The sequence below is a fragment of the Dama dama genome, chromosome 20 (assembly GCF_033118175.1).
Source record: "Dama dama isolate Ldn47 chromosome 20, ASM3311817v1, whole genome shotgun sequence".
Lineage (NCBI taxonomy): Eukaryota > Metazoa > Chordata > Mammalia > Artiodactyla > Cervidae > Dama > Dama dama.
Window position 1 is genome coordinate 82,983,315 of NC_083700.1, and position 17,003 is coordinate 83,000,317.

At 38.3% G+C, this 17,003-nt stretch overlaps 1 protein-coding gene across 1 annotated transcript in view; it reads left to right on the forward strand.

Annotated features, from left to right (window-relative positions):
* C20H1orf87 (chromosome 20 C1orf87 homolog) overlaps positions 1–17,003 on the forward strand; it is a 148,457-nt gene that overhangs the window by 27,743 nt on the left and 103,711 nt on the right. The gene's annotated exons all lie outside the window — the stretch shown is intronic.

A 17,003-nucleotide genomic window follows, 5' to 3' on the forward strand; every position in this document is an offset into this window, starting at 1 on the left:
CCAACCCAGGGATCTAACCCCAGTCTCTTGTAGCTCCTGCAATGCAGGAGGATTCTTTACCACTAGCACCAACTGGGGAACTCAGAAAGACAATACTAAGTGCTTTAAATCCATGTCTAAAGGCGCATGTTGCTAAAATAGCATGAAGTTATTACTATGGAACCCTGATGATTAGTGGGATAGCTGATCCAGGAGAAAATATGCCAGATAATAGGAGACAAATATTCTCATTTTCTTAAAAGAGATAAACGTTGGTAGTGAAATCATGGAACTTGAAGCTTAGAGACAATCCCTGGCAAAATCACAGGCCAAAGAATTAAAAATATTAGATGTGAGTACAAAATACAAAGGCCTTCACCACTGAGGGTTAGTCTATTTTGACCAAGAACAGAGCATGCCAAACTGGCCCCATTCTCTTTATTGATGAAGTTACTGTGGTGCAAATGAAGGGAGTCATAAAGCATAGGCTTTGTTGATTTCAGTGAGTTATTAGGAACATTTTTCTCACAAAGTTTTGAAATAGGTAGAGACTTCTAGACTGAATAGTATTAAGATAGATGACCAACCAACCTGGTAGTGATTGAACAATGGATTTAAACACATTAAATGGAGGTGGAGAGGTTGGGAGGATTTATGTGTGACTCAGTTCTTAGTCAACATTTTTTAATCCTCACCTAAAGGAAGACAGACAAATCACTTCAGTAAACAGGTGAATAGTAGAATGCTTGGAAAATATGGCAGGAAAATGAGCTAAAGCCAACAAGATGAAATCTACAGAAATATATGCAAAGTCTCTTTAGATAAGGGCACATGTAAGTGATTATGTAGAATAAATGCTTGGTATTTACTTGCTATGAAGTAATAGAAAATATACTGGTCTCTGGGACTTCCCTGGTGGTCCAGTGGTCAGGACTCCATGCCTTCAATGCCAAGGGCCTGGGTCAATCTGTGGTTGGGGAACTAAGATGCTGCAAGCCTTGGGGCATGACCACAAATAATAACGATAATTTTCTTAAAGAAAACATACTGGTCTCTGATCCCACCCAAATTCTGGCATGGAAGCTCCTAAAACTCTCTCAATTTTCTAAGAGATAAGAACGCTAGGAGTATCACTTGTTTTACTATGTGGTCTTTGATTCTGGTTCCCGACACAAAACTTGTAAAGTCCTTAGAATTTCCTGAGTGATGAGGTGTCTTTTTTTCTAATGAGGATACGCTTGGTAGGCTCCTGGATGGCTTCAGGGTGAAGGTTCTGACCAGAAAGACCACACATTGACTAAAGGCTTGGAAACTTTCAGCCCAAACTTGCTCCGTATCCTCCCAGAGGGAAGAGCAGCTGGATACTGAGTGAAAGATTTATCCTAACTAGATGTTGAAACTTCCTAAAAATCCCAAATGTATGGGGTTCAGAGAGCTTCTGGGCTGCTAAACACACCTATATGCTGGGAGGGTGTTACGTCTGCAGAAGCCATGGACATTCCATTCTCTTCCCCACATACTTTGCTCTCTGCATCTCTTCCATCTGGCTATCACTTAGTTGTATTCTTTAACAGTAAACTAGTGACTCCAGCCACATAATTAAAAGATGCTTACTCCTTGCAAAAAAAAGCTGTAACAAACCTAGACAGTGTATTAAAAAGCAGAGACATCACTTTGCCAACAGAGGTCCATATAGTCAAACCTGTGGTTTATCCAGTGGTCATATGTGAGTGTGAGAATTGGACTATAAAGAAGACTGAGAGCTGAAGAATTGATAGTTTCAAACTGTGGTACTGGAGAAGACTCTTGAGAATCCCTTGGATAGCAAGGAGATCAAACCAATCAATCCTAAAGGAAATCAACCCCAAATATTCATTGGAGGAACTGATGCTGAAGCTGAAGCTCCAGTACTTTGGCCACCTGATGTGAAGAGCAAATTCACTGAAAAAAACAAAAACAAAAAACCCGATGCTGGGAAAGATTGAGAACAGGAGGAAAAGGGGACAACAGAGGATGGCATCACTGACTCAATGGACATGAGTTTGAGCAAACTATACGAGAAATAGTGAAAGACAGGGAAGCCTGGCTGTTGCAGTCCATGAAATCGCAAAGAGTTGGACACAACTTAGCAGCTGAACAACAACATCATCATCTAATGAGTAAATGGTTTGCCTAAGTTCTGTGAGACTCTCTTGTAAGTTAATCAAGCCTGAGGAGGAAATTGTGGCAACTCTGATTTATAGCTAGCCTGTCAGAGATACAGGTAACAGCCTGGACTTGTACCTGACACCTGAAGGAAGTAGATCAGTCTCGTGGGACTGAGACCTTAACCTGTGGGGTCTTTGCCAACTCCAGGTAGATAGTGTCAGGATGGAATTGGAATGTAGGACACTCAGCTGATGTCAAAGAATTGCTTGGTTTGGGGAAAACCCACATATATTTGATGATCAGAAGTAGAGTGGAAGATAAAATGGAAGGTTCCCCCAGTACACTTGTGTTTAATTAGCTCAGCATGAACCAAAGGTGTCCAGATAGAGGAATGTGGGGGTGGCGGGTGGGCATCATACTCAGAATTAGATCTGTCACCAGGGAGTACTGTGCTTCATCCTGGCATACTAAAGGTGCAGGCGCTAAAAGGGTGGCATTATGGAGGCTCCAGGGTGTGAGGTTTGGCCTAGGGGAACATTTATTGAACCTGGGAATTGAGTTGTTAAATAAAAGAGGAATTGGGTTCCTTTCAAGAAACTCCTGTGAGTAGAGATGCTTTCAATGAATACAGTTGGCCTCTATAGTTCCTTCCAGTGCCAAGAATCAGTGACCCAGAGTATTTTATTCCATAGTTACTGCTGTTGCTGTAAAATTAGAATTGTTGGTATAGAATTGTTAAGCACAGGGGAAGCTGACTCCTTTATGGGTGGTTTAGTCACTAAGTCATATTTGACTCTTGTGACCCCATGGACTGTAGCCTGCCAGGCTCCTCTGTCCATGGGATTCTCCAGGCAAGAATACTAGAGTGGGTTGCCATTTCCTTCTCCATAGGATCTTCCTGACCCAGGAATTGAACCTGGGTCTCCTGCATTGCAAGCAGATTCTTTACTGACTGAGCTCTGAGGGAAGCAACAAATACTTGTAACTGTGTATCATGTATATTGATATTTAGAGTCAATAAATACAAAATTCTGATGATTTTCCACATGACTCTCCTGGAGCCCACATTCTGTCATTTTTTAATCCCTCAAAGTCCTTCATATTAATAGAATATTTTGAGTTTCTTTTTTTTTTTTTAATTAGTTATTTATTTTTGGCTGATCTTTGCTGCTGTGCATGGGCTTTCTAGTGGATGTGAGCAGGAGCTATTCCCTAGCTGTGGTTCATGGCTTTCTCATTGTGGCGACTTCTTTTGTTGAAGAGCACATGCTCTAGGGTGTGCGGGCTTCGGTAGTTGTGGCACATGGGTTTAGTTGCCCCAGGGCATATGGAATCTTCCAGGACCAGGGATCTAACCTGTGACCCCTAAATTGGCAGAAAGATTCCTAACCACTGGATCACCAGGGAAGGCCAATATTTTTGAGTTTCTCGAAATTTTTTCAAGTGTTAATAGTTTTAGAAATTAATGCATGTATGGAATCAGCATCTTTTCAATTAACAAATATTAATTGAGTACCTGCTGAGTGCCAAGCGTTGGGGACCCAGCAGAGTACCTAAAGAAGAAGAAGACACACAACAAATATATAACAGTAAGCGTTCAAGTGAAGATAGTGCAATGAGGAAAAATACAGTAGGCCCAGAGGGCATATGAAGTCACACGGGGTGCTCTCAGAAGGCCTCTCTAAGCAAGTGACACTTAACTGAGACTATGTTAAGATGAGTTGGAATTATCCAATGAGATTTATCCATGGTTAGCTAGCAGTGAGCTGGCTAAGACTAGCACAGGTTTGTCCCAGGCTTTCCATATTTCAATCTTCCATAAAACTCATAGTTTCTTCCTCCTTCTCCTGCCATAGAAGAAGAGATTGCAGCTTCCCATGGGCCCCAGGTTCTCCAAATATTTCGCTTTCCCAAGAACTGCTACAAATAGCATGTAAGATGAGCACCTGGAGCCCAAGTATATCTTTTGTGGTACACAGCTGCCTTTTGCCTGCCTCATAAAAAAGTACCACATCACTTTCCAGGAACATAGCTCTCAGAGATCAGGGCAATCATATAGCTGCTGATTTTTCACCCATGAGATCCAGTCTGTACCCAGCAACACCACAGGTGTTCATCATGATCTGCTAGCCTCCACAGTTCTACACAGAGAGTGAACTATGCAAATAGCTGAATAAATCATTCTGGGCAGCAGCGACAGGCAATAGAAAGCCTTTTGGCATGCGTAAGGAGGAGCAAGGAAGTCAGTGTGGGTGGAGTTAGTGAACAAGGGGAGGCAATGAGGTCAGGAAGGCCTGCAGGACTCAGATCATGGGCCATGTGGTCCGTGTTAGAAACTTTGGATTTGTTCTATGTACAATGGGAAGGCATGGAAAATTGAGAGCAGTGGAGGACACAATCAAATTTACACTTTCTAAATAATGGTTCTGGCTGCTATGTGGAGGATAAACTAGAAGAGACAGGAATATTAGAATGAGAGAGACCATTTAGGGAGTCATTATGGTAATCCAGGCAGAAAATGGTAGCATCAGGCAAGTGTATTCTTGTCACAACAAAGATTTGAAGTGACGGACATTAAGGCCCTCGGCATGTCACAGCTCTTGGGTCTTGGACAGACTGTGTTATGGCTCTCATGTATCGAACAGACCGTGTTATAGCTCTTAAATCAGTGTTACAGCTCCGTGCTACAGTTCTATTTTATTTAGAAAATAGCAGGAAAATCCATCCTCAAGGCGTGAGGGCATGCTGACCCAAAGACACAAAGAGAATAGCTTGGGGGAGCCCGCAAGTCCAGGAGAGAGAGAGAGACCTGGCCCTTTGGCTCCTCTTTTTGCTTTTTCCTGCCCCCTGGGCCTGCTCTATGTAAATTGGGCTCAGCCAGGAGTACTGTTTGTTCTACCTGAGGTCCTCACTCTGGTCCTCAGACCTTCCTTTGTTCTATTTTCGCGGGCTCTTCCCTTCCTTGTCTTTTAGCCAGCGCCATTTTGGACTCCTGTTTCCTATTCTAACTACCTAACAGTAGCAATAATCAATTATATTCCCTATATGAAACCTGGGTAAAATTTGTGATTTAAAAATTCACATACTTACTCATCCTTTTTTCAAAAAGTAATAACTAATTATAATATCTTATCTTTGTTTAGTGCATTTCATTCTATATAATCTACATATTACCTTACTCTCCATGAACTCAGTTTCTCTCTAAAACAGAACAATATCAGAGAACAAACTATTGTCTTTATTTTCACAAGTTCAAAGAAATAAAATAATATGCTAAAATCATACTTCTCCTATGACCTTTCCACAGTTTTTTAAATTAATCTCCTACAATAGGTTTTAAGTTATTATCATTATTCTAGCACTGTGAGAAGTATAAAGAAGCATGAGATATTGTTTTGGACATATGCCTCCAGCCCAAAACATAGGCATAAATCTTTAAATAAGAGTATATGGCTTTGTGTGAGTGAATGTCATATCAATGTTATAAAAAATAGGTGGCCATTGATCTTAAATCTTGAGACTGTGCAGTAAAGGTTGTTACTTTACCATTTGAAATTCTACATTTCCAAAAATATGATAAGTAGTAAAAGGCAAAAACAAAATACTATTTAAAATGTATATGACAGGAAAAAATTATTCGTCTTATGTGTAAAGAACTCTTACAAATCAATAGGAAAAATATGAGCTGCCCAGTTTAAAAAATTGGCAAAAGGTCTAGACAGGCAAGTCACAAAAGAAGAAAAAAAAGAGAACATTAGATATGGTTGAGGGACTGGAGTGGGGAATTAATCTGAGTGGTAATAAAAGAAATTTAAACAACAATGAAATATTTTCTACCAAACAAACTGAGAATATTTTTATAACAGAAATATCCAGGGTTGACAAGGGTTTAGGAAAAAGAGTACTCATATGCTATTGGTTTTCAAGTATACTTATCAAAAACTTTAAAAGTGTATTATTTTGGCATAAAAATCTTCTAAGAATCAATTCTGTGGAAACAATTATTGGTGGATGTAATGGTTTCATTTCAAAAGTTTACACAAGAATATACTAGTTTGGGTCCAGTAGGAAACAGATTATATAAATTAAGATAATTCAAGGAGGATTTGGTTACAAGAGTAAGAGAGTTGCAAGATACAGTACAGGAATCATGGGCTAGCAGCTGCAGGGTTGTTACCACCCTGGGTCTGCAGAGATGGGAAGCAAGTGTGCTCAGTTATGTCAGACTTTTGCAGCCCCATGGACTGTAGCCCACCAGGCTCCTCTGTCCATGGTATTTTCCAGGCAAGAATACTGGGGTAGGCTGCCATTTCCTCCTCAGGGGATCTTCCTGACCCAAGGACGGAACCTCCATCTCCTGCATTGGCAGGCAGATTCTTTGCCACTGAGCCACCAGGAAGCCAAGATGGAAAGAGGGGAACGTTGATGAGGAGAGAACAACATTCTTGAGCTAGAGAAACATAGTGACCTTCAGGCGAGAGACACAAGTAGTTTGAAGCACTCTTTACAGGGAGAACCATCCCTTCCAGGAGAGCCAGGGCCAGACCGGCCAGAATCAGAGGACAGAGAGCTGACCAGCTAGTCAGTCCATAGCGGTCGGCTTCCCGGAGTGCCAGAGGAGGCAAGGAAGCAGGAGCAGGGGAAAACACCCAGCAGAGAAGCACTATTTAAACTGGTAAAAACCTGGGAACAGTAAACATTCTCAAATAATATAGGACGAGTTAAATAAACTCGTGTATATCCATACAATGAAAAACTAGATACTTTAAATGTTCTTGTGGAGATATAAACATTGATGGATAAGGTATCCATATGATATTATCAACTGGAGCAGATTTTAAAAGATCACAAAATTGTATAACCACAGTTTGGTTTACGAGTAAAACAAAACTTAAGCTCTGTGTGTGTGTGTGTGTATGTATGTATATACATATATATATATATATGATATATACATATATATCTTACCACATATAGTGTAACCACTTATAACTTTGAGAAAGCACAGATTTATGTTAATGTAGTAGTTCTTTTTGAACTTTATTTTCCAGAGCAGTTTAAAGTTCATGGCAAAATTGAAGGGAAGATGCAGAGATATCCCATATACCTTCTGCCCTCACACACATGTAGTTTTCCCCTTACCAGAATGGCGCATTTGTTATAATTCATGAACCTACACTACCACATCTTAATCACAAAAATTCCATGGCTTACCTTAAAGTTCACTTTTGTTGTGTATTCTATGGGTTTGCACAAATGTAATATGACATGTGTTCATCGTTATGGTATCATACAGAGTACTATTGCCCTAAAAATCTGGTGTTCTGCCTATTCATCTTCCCCTCCTTTCCTAAAGTGCAGTTTTCAAATACATGGTCTTTTTACATACCTCTGATTTAGTTCAACATAATTAAACAAAATCACATATTAATCTTTATTGCTCCTCGTTCCCATAGACCCTGTGGACGTCTCCAGAAGGTATTTGCAGAGAGAGGAGAATGGTTTGTGCTACATCCTCTAAGTGTGGATAGAAGCCCTGCCTCAGAACTGTGCCTTAAAGCACGGAGATAACTGATATAGAAGCCAGGTGGTTTCACAGTCATCTTGTTTAGAAATGTAAGAATACAAGTGCAAAGGACTTTAAATTTCAAGCCTATAGACAGCATGTTAAAAAGCAAAGACATCACTTTGCCAACAAAGATCTGTATAATCAAAGCTATGGTTTTTCCAGTAGTTATGGATGGATAAAAGAACAGGACCATAGAGAAGGCTGAGCACTGAAGAACTGATGCCTTCAAATTGTGGTGAAGATGCTTGAGAGTCCCTTGGATAGCAAGGAGATCAAACCAGTCAATCCTAAAGGAAATCAACCCTGAATGTTCATTGGAAGGACTAATACTGAAGCTCCAACACTTTGGCCACCTGTTGCAAAGAACCAACTCATTGGAAAAGACCCTGATTCTGGAAAAGATTGAAGACAAAAGGAGAAGAGGGTGGCAGAGGATGAGATGGTTAGATAGCATCTCCAACTCAGTGGACATGAATCTGAGAAACTCTGGGAGATAGTGAAGGACAGGGAAGCCTGGCATGCTGCAGTCCACGGGGTCACAAAGAGTCAGGTATGACTTAGCAACTGAACAACAACAAACAGTTGAAAATGTCGACACAAAGATTTAAAAACAACACAGTTTGCACAGCTGCTAGGGATAAGTCACCTGAGGACATTTTGATACAACAATGTTGTAGGTGTTGGGTTGTTTTTTGTTTGTTTGTTTTGTTTTGTTTTTGTAAAATAAGGAAAATGATTCCAAAGAATTGTGCTTTATCAGAGATTTTAAATACAAATTAATCTGCTTTTTTTTAAGGTAGGTGACTTCTATAACTTGTATTTACAATTATTAGTAAATAAACAAGGCAGCTGGAGAGATTACATTAACTCTCTCCTTTTATCCATTTAAGTAGTATTCCTTGGTTCCTGTGAACTATGAAATGTTGATCCTTTGAACTTTAGTTTTACCTATCAACAAAGAAAGTTTGGGGATCCAAAGGAAAGTTCATCCCTTCTATACCTGGAATGAGAAAGGTGTTGATAAAGGAGACAGCACTTTGATTTAGGACTAAAACTTCTCATTTGTCTTGGGCTGACTGGGAACTAGGCTCAGTGCTAAATATTCAATACATCTTATCTTAATAAGTATTATTTTCTTAGTCTCACAGATGAGAAACTGAAAATCAGAGATGTGAAGTAACTTACCAGAAGTCACACAAGTTATGTTTGGGGCTAGGTCTCAAAACCAGGTCTCTTGGATATATAGCTCACATCCTTAACCATTGCCTGAAATTATGTGTATATTTTGCACAACTATGGAAAAGACTTTCCTTTTTCATTTTCTATGCCATCGTTTATCAAACTTTAGTGTACATAAGAACCATCAGTGATGTTTGATAAGAATATACATTTTCTTGTCCAGCTTTCAGAAATTATGATTTAATAAGTTCACAGTGACCCAAGTTTCTGTCTTATTATCCAGCATGCTGCAGGTGATCTGAAGTTCAATCACTGTCTTTTTCTCTAAGAACAAGCCCTTCTTTCAGCTTCTCTCATAGAAATAACTTCCTTTGTGGATTCATTTCCACTCCTCTTAAGCAGATTTGGTTTGACAGCCCTCTGTGATTATCTCTTTTACATACTCTATATTTTCAATTATCATTTTATATCATAATTTTCTGTTTAAATGTCTGCTTTCTCTACCTAACTATGAGATCTTTGAAGACAACACAGTCTAAAGACAGTGAGTGGCGTAGATTCTCACTGCAACCCAAAGAATGTAGTAATGTAGAGCTAAAAAACAAGTAAAATAGAAGAAAACCTCCATGGAATAAATATGTCTAATGCTGTAGAATTGTATTACGTGTAAAAGGAAGGTTTCAGAAGAGTAGATATATTGGGATATCATCTCTATGAGTTAATTTATCCAAAGAAAATGAAAACACTATTTGAAAAGATGTGTATTCCAGTGTTCATAGGAGCATTGTTTACATTAACTGAGAAATGAAAGCAACTGAAGTGTCCATCAACAGATGAATGGATAAAGAAGATCTGGTATATAGGCAATGGAATATTACTTCGCTGTAGAAAAGAATGAAATTTTACCATTTGTGACAGCATGGATAGAACTGGGGGATATTACGCTTAGTGAAATAAGTTAGAGAAAAACAAATACTGTATGTTTTCACTTATATGTGGAACCTAAAGAATAAAACAAATGAACAAATATAGCAAGACAGAAGGGACTCACAGGTACAGAGAAGAGACTAGTGGTTGCCAGAGGGCAGAAGGGTTGGAGGAGGAGCAAATAGGTAAAGGGCACTAAGAGGTACAAATTGATAGGTATAAAATATGTATAAAATGTACAGCACAGGAAATATAGCCAACATTTTATAATAGTTTTAAATGGAGTAAGTTTTATAATGATAATAAATTACTACAGTGGTAAACAGTCCGTCTGCCAATGCAGGAGATGCAAGAGACACTGGTTTGATCCCTGGGTCAGGAAGATGCCCTGGAGGAGGAAATGGCAACCACTCCAGTATTCTTGCCTGGAAAATTCCATGGACAGAGGAGCCTGGTGGCTACAGTCCATTGGGTGGCAAAGAGTCAGACACAACTGATCAACTGAGCATGCACAATGTCAGAAACTAATACCACATTGTAAGTCAATTATACTTCAATTTAAAAAAGAAAATAAAAAGAGGTAAAAAAGTAAATCATACCAAAGAATAATTGGTGATTGAACTGGTTACTAGTTTTGCAGCCAAAATGACCCCAATTTGGGACACTATTTTTATTCCGTAAAGCAGTATAGAGTAAATGCCATGAAAAATACGGTTCAATTATTTTCACTGATGTCAGAATGTGGCTCAGTGCTATGATGAGAGAAATGGGATACTTTAGAAATAACTTTGGGAGTGATGAACCCCTTGTCCCTGGAAAGGTACAAATCAAAGCTGAAGGATGGCCACTTAGGTGTTCTGAAAGGGACTCGATGCTTAGGTTGGAAGATGGACTAGGTATTTTTATATGTGTTGTTTTTTATTAAAATTTTAAAAGAGAATCAACATCCTGTTGTTTAGCAGTAGCCAGTTTATCTATTATGGGTGTGAAATTAAGGAGAGATGTGAAGGAAGGAGTACACGCTTTAGAGGCATGCAGACCTGGGTCTGAGCTCTAGAGCTCTACCTATTATCAGTTTATCAATGAGCAGTTTACTTAACTTCTCTGGTGATTTGTTGTCACATCTGTACAATGATGATCATAACACCTACCTTTCAGGATTATTAGTAAAACATGAAAAATGTATGTGAATTTATACACAATGGCTGACACATAGAAATAAGAATTTAGGGCATGTTAGCTAGCATAATTACATGATGAAGGAAGGATTTGGACATAGGTCGGAAATTAATGTACTTTAAAAATCTTTCTGAAGACTAAACATCAATGATGATAATATATGGATGGCTCCATGGCGTTAAAGAGTAAAAACACCCTCACACTCCATTACAACAACATCTTCTAAGTTAGCACTAGCTTTACATTTCAATTTCCCATGGAGTTTAGTGAGATTTTCAGCTGCACTCCCCTCCCCAGTCACATTTTATTTTTTATTTTGTTGTTGTCTTTTTAAAAGAGAAAAGTCTGGTTGTGATGATTATCTGTTATTACTTCCAAATAAGAACATGCTTTCATTTACTGAAATTAGGTCCCCATTCACTATGTTGGCACTCTCTGGACTGTCTCCTCCAGAGGGCTGGAGGCCTGTTAGATGGTACTCAGTTGGAAACTGGCAGCACTGAGTCTCTGCCAAGGCTGGCAGACCTTTAATATGGCATCTGGTGACCTTTTTGCTGAGCCCCCTGGGTCCTCCATTTGCGATTTGATGTTCTCAGCAGGGGTGTAATCCAAATCAAATGTGAGATCTGGTGAGATGGAGTCGCAGGGGAGGTGGGGCCGGTGTAGGATCTGCACATTGCTTTGGGCAGAGGATGCTACTAGATGCCCTTCATGTTTCTTTCTAATCCTGAGAGTCTGAGCTCTAATAGAGGGTCGCACTAAACTCTAATCCTGAGACTCTGAGCTCTAATAAAAGACTGGTTTGCAGGAAGAGCCCAACGTGAAAGGGAACAATTGGACAATTTTCTCCTCATTTATTTATCATTCAGCCATAACTGTCATTCTCCCTAATTGCTGTAGTTCCCAGATGACGCTAAACTCTTCACAGCGCCCCTGAGAGCAGCAGCTGAGGTTAGAAGTACATATGAGGAAGCTAGCTGTCTTGTTTCCAAGATAGTATTGATGGCTTTTTTTTTTTTTCCTTTTTCTGAAATGGCAAATTTCTATTTTCAATAGTGCAGGTAGATAGCACACAAGCCTAGAAGAAAGAACCGTGGGTTTGTGAACAACATAACAACCAACGCATGTTGACAAATTGTGCTAACAGCAGACACATGCCATTTCTCAGCTGGGGAGTCTTTTTCATGATAAATTTAAAGTGTTATACATGTTGTTGTTTTTTTTTTTTAAAGCAGCTTTTGCTTTAAACAGATTTAACAGATTATTTTTAATTTTACATACACTATGGCTGTTTTAACAGACAGGCAGTTACATTTCATATTTCTCAGGCAATTTTATCCTAAGACTGCCCACAAAAGGATTTTGAAGGTCATAAAAGCAAAAATGATTCAACCCTCCTTGCCTTCATCCAAGAGTTAACTGTTTGCCCCATTACCATTTTTACTTTTAAATCCTGCACTTCCTGCTTGGTGCCTCCTCTAATTTCTGTTTCTCATATATTCCCTAACTTCCACAGACTTTTTTTCCTGACTTTATTGGCACCTGGAACAATCAAGGTGCAACCAGGAAGATTTAGATTTAAATCCTGGCTGTACCTTTGCAAAGCCAGGTAGAATCAGACAATTATATAAACCCTCTGAACCTAAATTTTTCATCCTAAAATGAGAATAATATGAGCACCCCCCTATAGGGCTGATCTAAAGATTAAATAAATGAATGTTTGTAAATGGCTATAATGTGGCTGCCACATACTTACTCAGTAATACTATTATTTTTGAAACCCCTGCAAAGTATAATTACTTATTTTTCTTAAGAACTTCAAATAGCACTGATTCTTTGTAACATTCTATTGACATTTATTTATATACCAATTAGGTATATTTCTTGTGGTCTTCCCTTGTGGCTCAGCAGGTAAAGAATCTGCCTGCAATGCGGCAGACCTGGATTTGATCCCTGGGTTGGGAAGATCCCCTGGAGAAGAGAAAGGCTACCGACTCCAGGATTCTAGCCTAGAGAATTCCATGGGGTCGCAAAGAGTCGGGCACAACTGAGCGACTTTCACTTCACTTCACTTAGGTATATTTCACATTATTTATGTAAATCTTATGCCAATTTCCTTGAACACTTTGTAGAAATATACCTGTCTAATACATAAAGTACACATCATAAGTATACCACTCACTTACTGAATTTTCACAAACATGATATACCCTTGCAACAGATATCCAGATCAAGAAACAAATTGGGGGAGGGGGGTTCAGGATGGGGAACACATGTAAATCCATGGCTGATTCATGTCAGTGTGTGGCAAAAACCACTACAATATTGTAAAGTAATTAGCCTCCAACTAATAAAAATAAATGAAAAAAAAAAAAGAAAAAAGAAACAAATTGGTACCACATTCCTAGAAACACCCCTGATGTTCCCGTCTGGACTTTATACCTCCCCGCAAAGGTAACCATTATCCTGACTTCTAGAAACACGTTTATATCAGTTGCTAACTTTATTATTCCTGTATTTTTGGATAGCCAAATGAAATTAAATTTCTTAAGATCAGGGACTGTATATTATATGTCTTCTCTCATTGAAGAACTATATATTAAATGTATACTCCCCCAACATTCCCATTTTACTCTATTGTCATCCAGCTACACCTATCTGACAAATCTCCAGCCCTGGAGATAGAAGCTCACTGTCTGCCTTCCTTGCATCTCCACAAGGACTGCAGAGCATGCATCCTTTCCAACTGGTGCTACAAAATCCGTGGTCTCCAGCCTTCAAGTGACCACTCGGCTGTGTCTAGCTGACCTTCCTTCTTTGTCTGATCAGCTATCTTTATAGCAGCTATTGCAAGCCATATGCCCTTAAATCCAGACCTCCTACCCCAACATTTCCTTTCTTGAGACCCAACCAGTAGTCATACCTTGTATGTCAAAGAGAAAATTTAAGCTGTCAGCAATTTGGTCCGTCTCCTGTCACCGAATGTTAAAATTTGCTTACATCCTTGCCCACCTTCCTGCTACCTGACCCTGAGGTTTCATTTCTATCTCTGTCTTCTCAGTGACATTCCATCTCATTTTGTTGGGGTTCATCTTACGTTATCAGTGATATCCTCTCCTTTTTTTTGGTCAGTTGGCTCTTTGTTTAAATGTGTCCAAGTCCCTACTGTCTTTAGTTTCTTTTATTTAATTTTATTTTTTATTGAATTATAGTTGGTTTATAATGTTGTGTCAATCTCTGCTGTCTAGAGAAATGACTCAGCTATATAATACAGACATGTTTTTAATGTCTTTTCCATTCTTTTCTGTTCTTTTCCATAATGGGTTATCACAGGATGTTAAATACAGTTCTCTGTGCTATATTGTAGGATCTTGTTGCTTATTCTTTCTATATATAATAGCTTACATCCGCTAATCCCAAACTCCCAGTCCTTCCCTCCTTTACCCCCCTCCCCACTAGTAGTCATAAGCCTGACCTCTATGTCTATTTCTGTTTTGTAGATAAGCTCATTTGTGCCATATTTTAGATTCCACATATAAGTGATATCATATGGTATTTGTTTTTCTCTGCCTGACTTACTTCACTTATGTTAATTTCTACTTGCATCCATGTGTTGCAAATGGCATTACTTTACTCTTCCTTAAGTCTGAGTAGTATTCCATAGTATATGTATATATACCACATCTTTATCCATTCCTCTGTCAATGGACATCGAGTTTGTTTCCATGTTTTGGCTATTATGAATAGTTCTGCTATAAACGTAGGGGTGCATGTATATTTTTAAATTACAGTTCTCTCCAGGTGCCTGCCTGGGAGTAGAATTGCTTGGTCATATGGTAACTCTACTTTTAGTTTTTTAAGAAGCCTCCACAATGTTTTCCATAGTGACTGTACCAGTTTGCATCCCCACAAGCAGTGTAAGAGGTTTCCCTTTTCTACACACCCTCTCCAGCATTTGTTATTTGAGATTTGTTTAATGATGACCATTCTCATGGGTGTAAGGTGGTATCTCATTGTAGTTTTGATTTGCATTTCTCTAATAAATAGCAATGTTGAGCATCTTTTCATGTGCCTATTGACTATCATATGTCTTCTTTGGAGGAATGTCTATTAAGGTCCTCTACCCATTTTTTGATTGGTTTATTTATTTTTTTGTTATTGTTGTTGTCGAGTTGTATGAGCTATTTGTATATTTTGAAGATAAACATGACAATAACAAAGCCCTATCTGAAACCAACATTGTACTCCAGTCACCCCATTTCTCTCCTCTCCTGAAGCCAAAATTCTTCACAGAGGTCTTTATACTTCCTACCGTTAGTTTCTGATCCCTCCTCTTTTGTCAACCCACTTCAGTCTAGCATCTACCTCCATTACCTCAGGCAATTCCTCATGTCCGGTTTCCTGATGATGTCCTTATGGCTTAATTCAATGAACCCTCTTTAGAACTCACCTTTCTCAACAGCATGTGAGATGCTGATTATGCCATCTCCCTGGAAACATTATCTTCACTTTGTTACTAAGACCACACTCTTCTAGCTTTTATTCTACCTTTACTTAGAATTTCTTCTAAGTCTCCTTTTAGGGCTCTTCCCTCTGTAAATGTAGGTGTTCCTCTCAGGTCTTTCCTAAGCCTTCTTTGCTTCTCATGCTGCCATGACTAAGAGAATTGATGTAAAAAATAGACATATGTCAACCTTGGCCTTATTCAAATCAACAAGTGTTGCAGCAATTGTTTTATGCTCAGATTACACGACATGCTTTAAAATGGGTCCTTTCCACTGCATCAATAACAACAGCTAAAATTTATACAACCTTGTAGGCATAATGCCTAGCTATTTTAAATGTATTTTTCTTGATAATAAAATAATATTTACTCATGTCAGAAATTTAGAATAATAGTTTTATTACATAGTATAATGTGGTATATAGTATAGTACATAATATAGTAATAATGTGGGCTTCCCAAATAGCTCAGTGGTAAAGAATCCACCTGCCAATGCAGAAGATGCTGGTTTGATCCCTGGGTCAAGAAAATCCCCTGGAGAAGGGAATGGCTACCTATTCCAGTATTCTTGCCTAGAGAACTCCATGGATAGAGGAGCCTGGTGGGCTACAGTCTGGGGTCACATAGAGTTGAAGATGACTGAATGACTAACAACAGTACACTACATGTAGTATAATGTAATATCCTGACTTCCGTTAGGAGGTACTTACTGTTTACTTCTGACATATTTCCTTCTGCGTGTATTTATACATGACACATGTATAAATACAAAGACACATGTATTTATACATGAATTTATATAGTTGAGATAATTATATTTTTCATTTATTTGTATAACAAGACATTTTTTCATTAAAATTATTTGTAACTATTTTAATAGCACCATACATTATCTCATGGGAACATAGAATGAAACACTCAACACATCCATCTACTAATAAATAGAGTTTAAAATTTTTCTTTTTCCACATTTTTTACTTAATATAAATTTTTAAAAAATTGATTTACTAGGTCAAAAATTTTAGCTTCCTGACTCTTTAATATGTTTAGTCTAGTCACCCACTATAAGAATTTTATTTATTTATGTGACCATGAGCATTTGTATTCTTTATTTCCAAAGAAGTTTTCTACATTTAAAACAATACCATGTAATTGTTTTGACTCATGTCTTTTAGTTATTAAACAAAGTTTAATAATTAGTAGATTTTTGTTTTTATATAAATTTCTTTGAGTCATTCCTACAATTTTTCCCCCTCTATTTAATATTAAAATTAAATGGAGGACTACTGAGAGAAAAAGAAGTCTTACGGCGAGACAATTAAGGAGAGACACTGAACAGAACTGGAGCTGGCCAAATGCCTTGACTTTCTTCTTTTTCTAGTTGTAAACACTGAAAATACCTGTTAGACTTTTAAGGACGAAAGATAAGTAATAACCTTTAGGGTTCATCTTTGAAGCTGCCATTTCTTATAGTAAGGATAGAGCAGATGGATAGATTATAAGGAAGGTAAAGCCTGA